The 15571-nt window shown below is 32.7% G+C and overlaps 2 long non-coding RNA genes across 3 annotated transcripts; one reads left to right on the top strand and one right to left on the bottom strand.

Annotated features, from left to right (window-relative positions):
- Positions 1 to 7108: 7108 nt before the first annotated feature.
- LOC130463937 (uncharacterized) lies at positions 7109 to 8407 on the top strand. Its single transcript, XR_008924168.1, has 2 exons — positions 7109 to 8086; positions 8176 to 8407. It is a non-coding gene; the product is annotated as an uncharacterized lncRNA (long non-coding RNA).
- A 3988-nt stretch (positions 8408 to 12395) lies between these two features.
- LOC130463792 (uncharacterized) lies at positions 12396 to 15161 on the bottom strand. 2 transcript variants are annotated; one of them, XR_008923948.1, is made up of 4 exons: positions 15064 to 15161; positions 14925 to 14987; positions 14335 to 14451; positions 12396 to 12780 (listed from the first exon to the last, which is right to left on the bottom strand). It is a non-coding gene; the product is annotated as an uncharacterized lncRNA (long non-coding RNA). The 2 variants fall into 2 exon arrangements; XR_008923949.1 differs by lacking the exon at positions 12396 to 12780 and adding an exon at positions 14078 to 14214.
- Between the last annotated feature and the right edge of the window lie 410 nt (positions 15162 to 15571).

The raw sequence follows: 15571 nt of genomic DNA, 5'->3' as shown, positions 1-15571 counted from the left end.
ACAAAATTTCAGGATTAGCCTAAAAAAATTAACCAATGCATCACGTACGTATTTAGTACGTGCATGTAAAAGATAAGATGATCATATAGAAATAGGAGATTCGACCCATGTAAGTGGTGCTTGTTCTCCATTCTCCAATAATTAGTTGTGACGGACCTTGATAAAACGAATCAAACTTTTCATCTGATAAACTGTAAACGTAATCTTTGAAACCACAACCAAACGCACTTCTTGTATACTTTGATTCTACTTGATCATCAGTGTAGTAAATGCAATTAGCCTTAAATCCGCCATGAGAAAGGGAACGATCAACCTCCACAGAAAACGACGAGTTTAAACCAATGAAAATTGATCTATTCCTTAAACTTTTCACTTGCTTAACATCTCCTGTCTTAACATTCAATTCAAGTACGTCAAATCTTGTCGTGCAACAACGACGACCTTTACAGTCTATCAATGTGACTCGACGGATAACCAACAATTGACCTTTTGATTCAACCAAGTAATAAAACCAAGTTAATTTCAAAATCATAATGTATCTCGCATCCTACTTCTTCTGTAACCAAACGATAAACCCAGATCTCGAACTCATTACGAAAGTTATAATCATCTGATGAGTTTGTAACCTCTTCGAAAAAACTCAAAAAGTATCTCCATAAGCTGTCTCAAACTTAACAACGTTTCCATAATAATTAGGAAGATTTTGCAATAGCTACAATAAAATGGTAGCCACCATAATATATTAAATCTTAACCATTAAAATAAAATTGACCAATCTAAACCGTTAATTGTGCTGACTTTAAAGTATTTTATTATTAATTAAAATTAGTTTTTCAATAAAAATAAATACATTAAAAATACCCCACTTTCCTATGCCTATCATCCACGACGTGAGCAATGAACCAAAATTTCTGGAACTGTTGTATTCAAAATTGATTTTATTGTTGTGAAATTAACGATTTGGGATCTTCATATTCGGGTGGTTTCGTTGAACAAAATTTCTGAAACTTGGTTTCGTACTGGATGTTCTTCAAATTTGGGTAGAATCGTCATCTATTCGATTCCCTTGAATAATCTGAGTTGTTAAATTTTGATTTTGTGTTAGATGGAGAAAAGTGAAAATAAATTTATGAAGCATTCGTTGATAGTTTTTGGTAAAGGATGAGCAGAGTAGCCGGTAATTTCCAGGAGCAAGAAAAGTTATTAACAGAAAAAATATCAAAAAAAAAAAAAAAAAATCGTGGGAGTATAACGGGGAGGGTTTTTTTTTTTTTTTTAATAAAAAGAACACTTTTTTTAAGTCATAAAAAGTCATCAGGTTCAATGGCTTAAATGAGTCAACAATAATGAAGGGTAGAGATTTAATGTATTATTATGGTGGCTACCATTTTAGTGTAGCCATTGAAAAGTCTTCCTAATAATTAATACCATAAAACTCTCCTTTATAAAAAGTTATATCAAAACAAGGCATAAATAGAAAACTTTCAAAATCACTGAGTTCCATTCCTGGACCTAGAAAAGGATCCTCCACTTGGGTCCACCCTTTATTTATAAGTGTTCACACTTATAAATAAACCTAACGCGTTTAAATCCCATCGTGTTTGTTAACGAAATCTAAAAGTAACACCAACATAGAAAATAAAGTAACACCAACCTATACAAGAAACCTCTAACATGAAACTGCAATAAAACAAGAAAAGTAATGGTGAACACAATATATATGTAACATCAACATAGATAGTCAAGTAACATTAGTCTATACAAGGAACCTCGAACATGAAATTGAATAAACTTCAATAAATGAAGATAAGTAACCATAAATGCAATGTTTAAGTAACACCAGCATAGAAAGTCAAGTAACAACGGTCTATACAAGGAACCTCTAACATGAAATTGAAGAAGCTGCAACAAATGAAGAAATGTAACAGCTAATACAATGTATAAGTAACACCAGTATAGAAAAGCAAGTAACACCGGTCTATACAAGAAGCCTCTAACATGAAATTGAAGAAAATGCAGTAAAACAAGAAAAGTAGTAGCGAATACAATGTATAAGTAACACTGCATAGAAAGTCAAGTAACATGCACAAGTCGATAACCTTATCCATAGTAACTGCATGCGAGGGAGTTGCGCGCGCGCGTCACACCATCAATTAAGTTGATGGTGTGGCTGGTAACACACGAGACGCGTTGCTAATCAAATAATTACACTTTGTCATTATATAGTTATATTTTTTTAATGATGACATCAATGAGCCATGGGTCTTATGCATAAGACAATCTCATAAGAGGTCTACGTACTCAAAACTAAAACGTATTATGTATTTTGAAACTTGTCATAGAGACAGATCAAATAAGATCTCACGTAAATATGTTTCTTTTTTTAACAAATCGTGATACATTTTATTTTCTTTCATTACTTATTCAAATTATAAAATATCTCTCTATTAATTAAGGGTAATTAGTAATAAATTTACCTTGATTAATTTCATATTGGATCAATATCTCTATTTATAAGTGAACTTTTGAGGTCATTTTAGTAAATGATCTTTTGATATCTCATATAGAATAGTCTATAGTGCCTTCATTCACAGGTTTAATTAATTCTAGAGCGCCACGTAAGAAATTCAATGGTTTCGGCCAATAAAAAATAAGATTTCTAATTTATTTTTGAATTAAAAAAATCGATTGCCACGTAGATAATTAATTATATGCCACATAGATATTTTAATTAATTAATTATTTATATATACAACCCCATCCAAAATCAAACACTCTAATAATTAAAAAAATAAATCTAATGTAAAATTCATCCAAAATCAAACACTAATCTAAAATAAAATTCAATACAAAGTCAAACACTAATATAATATTAGAGCGCTATGTAGGAAATCTAATGGTTTAGACCAATGAAAAATAAGATTTCAAAATTATTTTTTATTAAAAAAGTCGAGTGCCACATAGATAAATAATTAGGTGTCACGTAGATATTTTTATTAATTAATTATTAATATTACGCATATTCAATTTCATCCAAATCAAACCGACTAATAATTAAAAAATAAATCTAAAATGAAATTCAATCCAAAATAAAAATAAAAAACTAATATAATCGAATATATAAAATATAGAAGTTGGTATATATATAGGAGTTATATTTTAAATTAACAATTTAATAGAATTCGTGCATCGCACGGGCTAAAATCCAGTTAAAATAACTATAAAACTAGCAAAATACAGAAGGATTCGGAGATATCAAATTAACTACTCCCTCCGTTCCATAATGTTCCTCATGTTTACTATTCATTTGGTCAAAGTTAGAAAACTTTGACCATAATTAGTAGTATAAATAATAGAAAAAATATTGACTTGTGGGATCCCATTGGATTCCTTTCAACGTAAATTTTCTAAATATCAAGTTTTTATAAATTTTACTAATGCGAAATTAAAACTATTAATGGTCAAAGTAGTGCATTGAAGACCGCACATAATGAAAAAGTGAGGAACATTATGGAACGGAGGGAGTACATCCAGAAACCAAACTGTAAAAAAAAAAAAACGCACACCTAGCTAGGCACTGATCTTTAGTTCTTCATGACCCAAAACAACCTCTAAGATAAAACAATCCCTTACTTATACCGTTCTTCTTCTCCTTCTTCTTCACAATTACTCCATGTTGATCTCCAAATGTGACAAGGCTTCCCAGGCAAATTTCCGCGCCCCCACATACTTGATACTTATAAAACTCCCAATGCATTAATGGAGCAGCTCTATATTATGAACCATCTACTAGAAGGGGTGGTAGTTCTTCTAGCTCATACACTCCATCTATGTATTCTCAACTCTCAGCCCGTTTGGAAGAAACTCAACAACAACTGTCTCAAAAATCCATTGAGTTTGAAACAACAAAAGCTGAGATGATAAAAGCTATGGATGATGAGAGACTCCAGAGGCAAAGGGAGAGAGAAGAAGAGAGAAAGGAGAGAGAACAAGAGCGACTAGAGCGTCAGAGGGACGTCGCCGAGTTGAAAAGGACAATGGAGTCCTATGAGAAGATGTTCAGTCAGTGTTCTGGTTTTCCTTTCTCGCAGTCGCAGGACCCTCGAGATCCCAGTGGCGGCGGGAAACCTTTGTGCTAGGTAGTTAGAATTTATTTATGAGTTTGAACTAATTGTGCTAGGTACTTAGTATTTATGTATGTATGAGTTTGAACGTATTGCAACATGTTTAACAGGTTTGAACTAATTGCAATATGTTTAACAAGTTGGAACATGAATTTTGTTGGTTGAGTTTGAACAGGGTTGTCATACGATTGTACAGGGTTGTCTTACGACAATAGGTCCTGCAAAATAACATTTGCATACTAATTTAACGACCCCTACAGACAGGTTAACGACCGCAAATAATTTTAGCGTAAAATAAATAGATCCAAATTACCGACCGTTATAACAGTCGTGAAAATTTAACGACTGTTTAAGCAGTCGTTAAATTAACGACTGTTGAAGCAGTCGTTATTTTAACGACCGACTGCTTATATAGTCGTAATATTAACGACTGCTTCAGCAGTCGATACTTTAACGACTGTTTTAGCAGTCGTTATTTTAACGACAGCTACCCCAACGTTAAAGCAGACGTTAAAGTTTTGCGACCGTTTACCAGTCGAAGTTCTTCCAAATACCGACCAAGTGAAATCTGACCGATATTTGGCGACGGTTGGCGGTCGCCAAAACTTTTAGCGACCGTTTTTCGTATTTTAACGACCACTTTTGGCGGTCGAAAATTAGGTTATTTCTTGTAGTGATTCTTCTTTCCTTGATCCATTTAAATGCGCTTTTACGATAACCAAAGTTATCGAATGACGGGGATATAGAATACTTAAACCTAACCCATGACTCTTTCACCCCATACTCTTTCATCACCCATCCACTAATTGATCTATAATTACTCATAAAGTCTATTAAACATAAACATTCATTGTAAACGCGCGGTTAAATTAAAATATTCACGAGCGTGAAACTGTTGTTTAGGACCAATAATTTCAGTCCATTCCTCTGAACAAAGATCTAAACATGCAATAATCACACGATTACAATGTTTACGTGTATATAAGATCCAATGTAGGAGATGATCGTTGAGAAGAGCTGCACCGTGAAAGAAGAGACGCCGACTGATAATAAAATCATCATCATCGACACCAATACTAAAATTGCTAATGCGCCGCCAAGAGTTTGACTTACAACTAAACACCATGAATTTTACGGCGAAATACGGGACCCGATAATAATAATCAGGCGGCCTTAGAAAAATAGAGGCACCAACTTGAATGATGCTAACAACTTTATAGTCGTCATTTGTGTAATCATATCCAAACCCGACGCTTCTGCACTTGCGGCCGACGTCTTCTAGTATAGGAAGATCAAAGAAATTAATGGTTAGAGGGTTTAGTAAATCAATGGTAATTGTAGAGGCATTAAATGTGCATAAACATATCAAACCGTTGCATGACCCAGCAAATTTTACATAATCGAGTGAGCCATGTTTTGGGTGGTAAATTGGCCTAGTGGTTAAGACTGAGGGTCTGTGTACAATAGGTCTCAGGTTCGAATCCCCCGCCCCCATTTGTAATTTATATTGCCCTTGTGGCTCATTCGCACCAAAAAAAAAAGTTTTGGGTGGTAAAATTTGACGGTACTACGAGACTCTGGATCTTTGAGGTTGACACGGTATATGTGGTCTTGTGATTGTGAGTGTCTGTGATTGAGGATGAGGTAGTGACCACCGCTCGCGCCGGATTTTTGCCGGTGGAGATGGAGGTGGACGAACGTAGTATCGGTTATAAGGGTTTTCCATGATTTGCATACACATTTGAAACGAATAAGATATTTTGCTGGTACTCTAGTCAGTATCTCAATGATTATGTCATAGGGATTAGGGAACGGTTACCATCTTAGGTTTTCTCCAAAGGGGTAATTGGGTTGGGGGGAGAAGGATCGTGACAAATATTATTGATGAGGGGAGAATATATTGTTGTATTATGTTATTTGTGGACTATCTTGTATCATATCACTCACATATAATACAATTCTACCCCATATGATATTCTATTATCTAGGATAAATACACCATACGATATTCTATCATTTAGGATAACTACGTTATCCTCAACAGATTGCCATTTCCATGATTATTACGTTTTCTTTTAAACTCATCTAAATAATACACAAAAAGAGAGGAAATCCATGTGATGATAGGCAAATTTTAATTTGCCCTCTTTTTTAATATAAATAAATATTTTTTAAATCATCTCAACTACATCTATAGAATATATTCATAGAATAATGTCAAAATTTTAATTAAAGAAGGTGACTTATAACAATTTAATCTCAAGGATAAAATGGTAACAATAATTAGTAAATGTAAAAAATATACTTTTTATATTTATGTAAGGTAATCGATCATATTACACTACAAGAATTTGTATCTTTAAGGACAATCTAATTACGACGGGTCAAAAATTCCGTCGCAAAAGCCTTTTGCGACGGAGCTAACAACCAAACAATGACGGGAATAACCGTCGCAAATGTCTTTTACGACGGGTTTACAACGGATTTGCGACGGGATTTCTATTAACGACGGCCCCCTTTTATGACGGGTTCGCGACAGGAAATCCCGTCGTTAATCAACGATTATTGGCCTTTCGCGACGGGATTTCCCGTCGTTAATAGTACAATTTCTTGTAGTGTTAATATCAAATTTATGTTAGGTAGTTATATGATACGGATTGGAGTCTCTTTTACATTCATTTGTTAAGAAGTTGTATATACTCTAATCTCTTAAATTAACACATTTTTATACGAAAAGAGAGGGTACCTCAATGTGGTGGTAATATGTGATATTTTTTTAATTTACTTTTTATCGTTAATGCTTAAATGTATATCACAATCTATATTATTGAATATATGGTATAAATATTTATTTTAAAGCTACTATTGACTCTTTTTTTCCACAAATATATATATATATATATATATATATATATATATATATATATATATATATATATATATATATATATATATATATATATATATATATATATAGAGAGGAAGGCTCATGTGAGAACACCCCCTTTATGTGAGAACACAATCCTATGTGAGAATAAATCTTGGCCCTTGAATCATTTCTAATCTAACAGCCTGAAATCAAGGATTATTAATGGCAATTTTGTAAATTCTTTGAAGATATAGTCAACCCATCTCATCACTTTTCACGCCTGTTTTCTTTCTCTCTCTAACCCCTTTTTCTCTCTCTGTTTTCTCTCCTCTCTCTCTCTATATCTTCTTTTGCGCCATTACTGAACCTTAATTAAGGTCGAATTGATCTTCAAATTTGCTTCAGAATTCAATTATATTCTCGAATACATTCATTTGATTGCTTATTTATAGGTATTTTTCATCAATTTCATTCAATTTCTCAATTATGATTTGTGTATTTTGCGTGAGAATTTTTCGATTTGTGACCTAGTTTTGATATATTATCGAATTTAATTTCATTATTATCGAATTACAATTATCTAATTGTTGATTATCGAATTGCTTATTATCGTTTGCTGAATTTTGTGAGCTGCTTCTTTATTTTGAATTTCGTCAGCTATTTTTTTAATTATCGAATTGCTGATTTTGTTATTGGTCTGTTTTATTTTTTATTTTCTGATTTTTTTAATTTTATTTTTTGTTTTTTGATTTGGATTTGTTTTTGTTTTAGATTTTTATTTATCGAATTGTTCCTCTCAATTCGTTTTTTAAACAAAGAAAAATAGATGTTCTATATTCAATGTACAATATGTTCTATATAAATATTCTACAATGTGTTCTAAACAATGTATTCAATGTTCTGAACTATGTTAGCATATGTTCTAAGTTACTTATCTTTTGTTCTGCAGTATTTAAAACTATGTTCTGTATCTTTTTTTTGTTGGTGGAGATGCATTCGTCGTGTCATCTGTTGCTGTTGGTGGTGAGGTGTTGTTGCCGTTGAGGCTCCAAAGGAGGAGAAGAAGGTTGAAGAGAAAGAAGAGTCGGATGACGTAAGAACAACTCTATCATCCTCTAAATTGTGTTTGGTGTTCTAAACTAATGATTCATATGTTCTAAATTATTGTTTTTATGTTCAAAGCTATTGTGTGTTCAAAATTGTTAGGTGGAAGCTGGAAAGTTGAAACTGGTCTTTCCATAATAGTACAATTTAGGGATAATAACACTCAACTGGTGTTAATCCATAGTGATGGTGTCAAACCTTATGAATAGGTTGTATTCTGAGTAATTATCCTTATTAGGGGTTTTCTTGCTTAAGTTTAATTTCTTGTTAGATTGCAATCTTGCATAATAATATCTTGAATTTCTGCTAATTTGATTGGTTTGATGAATGAAGGATGATACAATATCTCGTTCCCTATTGTTTGATTAGTGAGAGAATAAATGTTGATACATTGATATCTTGTTCTAGGTGGTGATTTTACCTCTATCATGCTCACGGTCATGATCTCGTTCCTCTCCTTGTCTTTGCATCTGTCATGATGTCTATAGTGTCTACCCTCTATGTGCTCGCGATCTCTTGGCTTGTCATGGGATCTATCACGAGATTTTTTCCGTTCCCTTTCCTTCTCTCTGCCCCTTTCTCGAGATTTTTGTCTGAAAAATTGAACATGAGTTTAATATTGACAAAGAGTAAAACAAAAGTAAACAGGAATAAAATAGTTTTGATCCACAAAACACAATAACCTGGAAACTCTAGGGGAAACATTTTCTTTAAAAGATAAGCAAATCACCCCCCACCCCAGGAGACAGGACCTTTAATCACAAAGGAGTACCTTGTGTTCTAAAAAAACTCTTTATATAGACCAACTATCATAGCTTCATTTAATAGGTTGGTAAGAAAATAGGTCGGTCGATACAGAAATACCGGGACTAATAGCTGGTCTGATCCAATGTACATATTATATCAGCAAAAAACAAAATGGCGTGAAATAGGAGGAAGAAATTACCCTTGCTTATGTTCTAAATCACCCATTCTTATGTTCTAAATCATCCTCGATTATGTTCTAAACTGTGAACATCGCGAAAACCATCTGTTAGATATGTTAAGGTCCATCCTGAAACCAACATTTTGCTATTCTTGGTGGACGATTTGGCTACACTTGACTATTTTTTGATACTGAAATATGGGGAAACCTTCAGGTTTGTATTTTTCTTGCATCTTTGTGGCTTCCTCTGGTCTTAGTAAAGAAGTTGTATTTCCTCTGGTCTTAGTAAGAAGTTGTAGTAACTGTGATTGGTCATGTACCATCATGTGTAGGTTCGGCATGGAGCAGTATCTTTTCTTGTTAATATTGCTTCCAAAGTAACTGTTGCTAATCTTGTACCATCATGTGCAACAATAATGGTTCGGTTTTTGCTTGTGTATGTATGTAGTTCGGCAGGGTGAGTATACATGAAAGGGATACATTAACCTTATGCACCAATTAGTGTTAATATTTCACTACTCTGTATATTCTTTTGTCTTGATGAGTTAGGCTAATATTACTTAGTGGCATCAGATCAAAACCCACACAATGTTGCCCTTTTCTTATGTTCTAAACTAGCGTTGCATATGTTCTAAATTAACGTTGCTTATGTTCTAGAGGTTTATATGTGTTTTGGGATTTCATATCTGTTTCTTTACATAATCAGTTGTTAACAATGAATAACTTGTTTGAATATTTTGTTAAAACCTATTAGCTCAAATGGTAGAGCAATGTGCCATTGCACATGGATGTAGGTTCAAATCCTACATAGGTTGTTGAGAACACACAACTTAGCTCTGATGTATTTATAGGGATAAGTCCTACAAGAAAGTTACCTTCCTTCGCCACGACATATTCACCCAGTGCCCCCCAGTCCGTCAGTCAATAAAAACCAGTCATATTTTTTTGTTTTTTCCACAGAAGGTTCGCTTAATTATATTATGAGATGGGACATATGTGACAAAAATTAAATAGCAGATACTCAAATACACCTGTTACAACTCTAGTAAGAGAAGGGGGTTCCTGTTTCTGATTTATGTTTTGATTATCTAGTTCATAGCTATCAATATCATCGTCTTCATCATTAAAATCATCAAATCCCATACTGCGTTTTGCTTGCATAGGCATTGGAGATTCCGTCTTCTGAAACCTCGGGGTTCTGCTGCATGAATTAAAAAAGGCCCAGAAGAAGAGCTCCAAAATGATAACTTAAGTTTCACGCATCCTTCAGTTCAAGTGTAAGATTTCATGTTCTAAAACTCAAGGCTAGTGTTCTAAAAATGTATACATATGTTCTTAAGTAAATATAACATATTAAAAAGTAAATAGAAGTTATTCAAAAGTAAAGAATCATCAAATATGACAATTAATTAATATCATAAACGAAATACAAATAGTTGCCTATGTAGGATTCGAACCTACATCGTTGTGCAATTGCACAAAGCTCTACCGATTGAGCTAATAGGCATTGTCCCAAAATAACAAGCATTGACAACCACTACTTACAACAACACCATGCACACAAAACTGCTAGCAGCTAAATAGAGCAAAACAACTGCCCAACAAAAAACTACAAAAATAGTTCGAAAATTGAATAAATATGCAAAAACACATAGCAAATGTTCTAAAAACCCATAGAAAATGTTCTAAAAAGTCATAGCATATGTTCTAAAAAACCTATTTAAGGGAATGTATCATTCTCTAGAAAAGACCTCAAACCCTAGTGAAGGTGTTATAAAAGTCATTAAGAGAGTTACTGAGATGTGAACACAAGTCATTGTTGTAAAAGATGACAAAAAAAGAATATTTCCATAGGTGTTTGGGAAAGGTACTAGAAGTTTGGGTATGATTAGGCACCCGAAATTGTGTTTTGGAACATTGAGGGATTTAATTGTGGTCCACCCACAACCGAGGGCACTTTCTATAACAGGTTGTTGACAATAAATGGTTTCTCCAGATGCTTGTTTGCCTTCTGATAACTTTAGAACATCATGTTATATAATTTAGAACATCAAGTTATATAATTTAGAACATCAAGTTACATAATTTAGAACATCATGTTATATAAATTAGAACATCAAGTTATATAATTTAAATTTTGTCTAGTCACTAGAAAAGAATTTTCTGGAACAGTAATACCAGTTTGAGAAGAAATATCTTCATCAAAAAAAAAAAAAAAAAGAGAAAAAGAAAGTCTTTTCAGTGGGAACATTATTAAGAATGGTTAGATCTTCTTTATGAAAAAAAGGGAAAGTACTTTCATTGAAGCTATATCTCTGGTAACAAAAGTCCTTATGAGTTTGAAGATCATCAACTACTTAACCTATGAAAATCCACCTGATTGATCTAGGGTTGAACTTGTCCCTACCTGTATCAGTGTTATAAGCAAGAGGTTCTCTACTCTCCCACTTTCACCTAATATAATCCACATGAATGCATACTCACTTCCCTTCCTTTCTAATTACAAAGCGCTTACAAAAGACAAACATAAAGGAAAACAGAAAAAAAAAGACAATATGCTTAATGTTCCTTAATGGCTTCTCTCGCCTTTCTTTGGATTGTTACCACTGTACATTATTCCTATATGTTCTAACCAGTTAAACTTTATGTTCTAAGCAGTTAAGCTATATGTTCTAACCAGTTAAACATTATGTTATAAGCAGTTAAGCTATATGTTCTAACACGGTGAGAAATAGTGATCTCATCAAATTCAGAACATGTGCACTTATAATTAGAACATATGCAATTATGATGTTCTACACAGTGAGCTACGATGTTCTACACAGTGAGCTATGACATTCTACATTCTTAACGTTCATGTTCTAAAGTATTGAGAGTATAAAGTATTACTCTAAATTGTTCATGAGAGTATAAAATAGTATAATGTTAGACTACTTTAAAAAAGTATAATTTCTCAGCAATTCCAAATGGTAATAGATGCTCAAAGTTAAACTAAGAAAACAAATAAACAATATGATACCAGGCTGCCAGCTACGTGAGTGACGGGAGAGCAAAAAAAATGTGTCAGAAGCTGAGCTTCTGCCTCAACTCAACAAAACTACACTGTCTAAGTGCTAATGGTAAGGACAATAAGAAATGAACATACCAATTCTATGACTAACTACCTAGTTTTAGTACTAAAACTTTATCCAAATGTACACTCCTCCAGTAATTCATGAACACAAAATCTTGAATTGGTAGTCAGTCTGAAATGTAAATATAGTGCAGTTTCATCTAAAATGTGAACGCGTTGACAAACCAAACGTGATCAAAACAAGCAACAAATCATATTTCATCTACAACCATCTTTCTACAAGTACGACTTCGATTGACTTCAAAACTATATATTTTATATAATAAATACCAACATTTTCCATACAAACGCAGTTAAACGTCACAAATGCTAGTATTAAGTAAAAATCAAATCAGAGAAAACTCCCTCTTTGGTGAAAACTCTTTGGAGGGCGAAACTAATGCTACATATTGTCAATAATAAATCTAATAATGAGATTAAAAAACCGATCACAAATATAAGATGGAAAGAGTACACTCCGTATCAATAACCAACGACAAAAATACTAGTGAGTGGCTAATCCAGAGGATTGAGATCCTCAGTGCCACTGTTCTTGCAGCAGCCAAACAACTGCCCGATAGTCAATAACATGAATCATACCACCCAAGACTTACCCGCAACAGCCCTCCTATGCAAAACAAATAACCTGCACCAGCGGCTATGCAAACACTTAAGACCAACACCATTATGTGCACCAACTATACTAGCACATAATATTGCACAGGAAAAAAAACATAGCTAACTAACTTGAGTCGTCATAAAAACAGGCCAAAAATAAGACTCGAAGCAATTCAGGAATATATATATTAGATACAGGAAGAGAACATTGGAACATAACTTTCTAGTTTTTGAACATCTTGTTATGAACTTTAGAACATAAAACATCCATAAATATTAACTTCTCTACATATGTTCTAAAGGATGAAACTTAATGTTCTTAAAAGTGAGCCTTCATGTTCTAAAGAATTGAGATGATGAAATATTACCCAATATTTGAAAGGATGTCAACTAAAAGTGTTTTTTTGACAATTGGACTACAAATGGACTCCAGCACTGATAATTTATCGCTTTATAAACTAATATACATAGTAAAATTTTTGTTCTAAAAGGTGAAATTTATTGTTCTAACAAGAGAAGCTATATGTTCTAACAATTGAATTTATATGTTCTAACAAGTGAAGCTATATGTTCTAATAAGTTAAGCTACATGTTCCAAGCAGTTAAGTTATATGTTCTACAAAGCAGTGTACACACCAGTAAGAGAGGCAATGGATTGAAAAAATTATCCTTCTACTCTACCCATTATATTCTACCAATATATCTTTTGATGTACCTTCTCTATGTTCTACCGTGTTTTAAAATGTGGCATGTTTAAAACTCTTCACATAGCTTATGTACAAACTAAATTATGAAACTAATATCCGTATATATTTGTTATATAAAACATCGTGTCTCTTTTCAGTCTTCCCAACCCCTACTCTTATCCAAGCCTTACCCACAAAACCTCCCCTGCTTTACCATATGGTATGTGTAGTCAAATAAGATGTGAAAAATTCTATTTTAATGATTCGTATATAAGTGGAGAGAGGAACGAGAGCTTACACATATCTCATAAGTGGACCACGTTGAATGGGTGGTTAATAAAGTCAAGACATGAGCCACATCTAGTATTAACCATTGTCAAGATCCAAAAGACATAAGCTATGAGCACCTAAATATATTTGTTCTAAACCGTGAACTTTCATGTTCTTAATTTTAACTTTCATGTTCTATATTCACTATGCCATATAATGGTAAGTGTGGTCCAGTCATCCCAGTCCAGTCACTCCAGCCCAAACCTCCCCTGATGTAGTAAATGGTAAGTGTAGTCAAATAACATCTAATTTTTATCATTATTTTTTATGTTCTAAACATTAACCAATTTTGTTCTAAATAATGAGCTTTCATGTTCTACATTCTTAACCTTCATGTCCTAAAGTATTGGAAATATAAATATTACACAATATTTCTCATGATGTCCTTCATAAGTGATGGTAGGACATTTTGATCCGTTGTTTTGGCACATCTATTCTCATTTTCTCTGTTTAAAAATGCAGAACATATGATTATTACTTTTAGAACATCAAAAAGTACCAAAAATTAGAAAAATATTGTAAAATTCTCAATTCTCAAATTAATTCAAAAAATTAGAAAATATTACCCGACGTTTTCAAGGATGTCCTTCAGATTGCTTCTTCGACAATTTTACTATAAATGCGCTCGATTTAGCTCTGATTTTTTGGCATGTTTAATCTCATTTACGTCCTTTGAATTTTCCCTGTTTAAAAAGTCAAAACATATAACTATAAGTTTTAGACCGTCTTGATTTATTTCATAATATCGATAAATAAGAAAATATAGAAAACAAACAAATTCAAAAATTAGACAAAAAACAAAAAATAATCACCTAAAAATTCAAAAATTAATCACAAATAAAGTAAAAAAAAAAACATGAACAATTAGTAAAATAGTAATCGCAAAAGTTCAGAACAAACTAATTCTAGATTCAGAAAACAATCAAAAAAAGTTCAGAACATATTGATTCCAAATCCAGGAAAAAAAAATAGAACAACAAATAGAACATCAAATATATAATCCGAACATTCAATCTACTCAATTACTTACGAATTTTCTGCATTTTACCTTACAATCAAAACTTATCACAAATTAACTAAAATTAATGTCACAAATTAAATAAAATTAATGTCTAAAAACAAGGAAAACAGTTCCAAATTTGTGTATTTTGTTTACCTTCTTTGTTCGTATTTATTTTTCATGTTGATTTTTTGAATTTTCAGTTTTGTTCATCAACAACTGAAAAAATTAGGTTAAAATTAGCAAAAATTATAGAAGAAGAGATGAAATATAAAACAATTATGCGAGAATTTACCTTAAATCAGTAAGTAATCGGCGTTTTTGGAGCTTGATCGTCGTTTTCTTAGAGCTTCAATGGTCGTTTCTTGAGGAGAGAGAAAATGGCGAGAGAGAAAATGGCGAGAGAGAGGGGGAGGAGGAGAACCATTTGAAGAGAGAGCGTGAATATTGAGATTAGTTTTGGAGAGAGAAAGGGACGTAGGTTTTATTAGTTTGGTAGTTGGGAGGTTATTTACCTTATTGCCATTAATCGGTTATAATTCTAGCCATTAGATTGAATCTAATCCGTAGGATTAAATTCATTCTCATATATAGTAGTGTACTCACATAAGGACCTATTTTCACATGATCCCTCCCCTATATATATATATATATATATATATATATATATATATATATATATATATAGGGGAGGGATCCGGTGAGAACACCTCCTTATGTAAGAACACTTCTTATGGTGAGAACACTTTTACACTCTCTATGTTCTATATTTATTCAACAATGTTCTAAATTTTCAAACTCAT

Source organism: Spinacia oleracea, chromosome 6, assembly GCF_020520425.1.
Source record: "Spinacia oleracea cultivar Varoflay chromosome 6, BTI_SOV_V1, whole genome shotgun sequence".
NCBI classification, from domain to species: Eukaryota; Viridiplantae; Streptophyta; class Magnoliopsida; order Caryophyllales; family Amaranthaceae; genus Spinacia; species Spinacia oleracea.
Note: the sequence above shows the minus strand (reverse complement) of the source record. Positions and strands in the feature narration are given on the sequence as shown.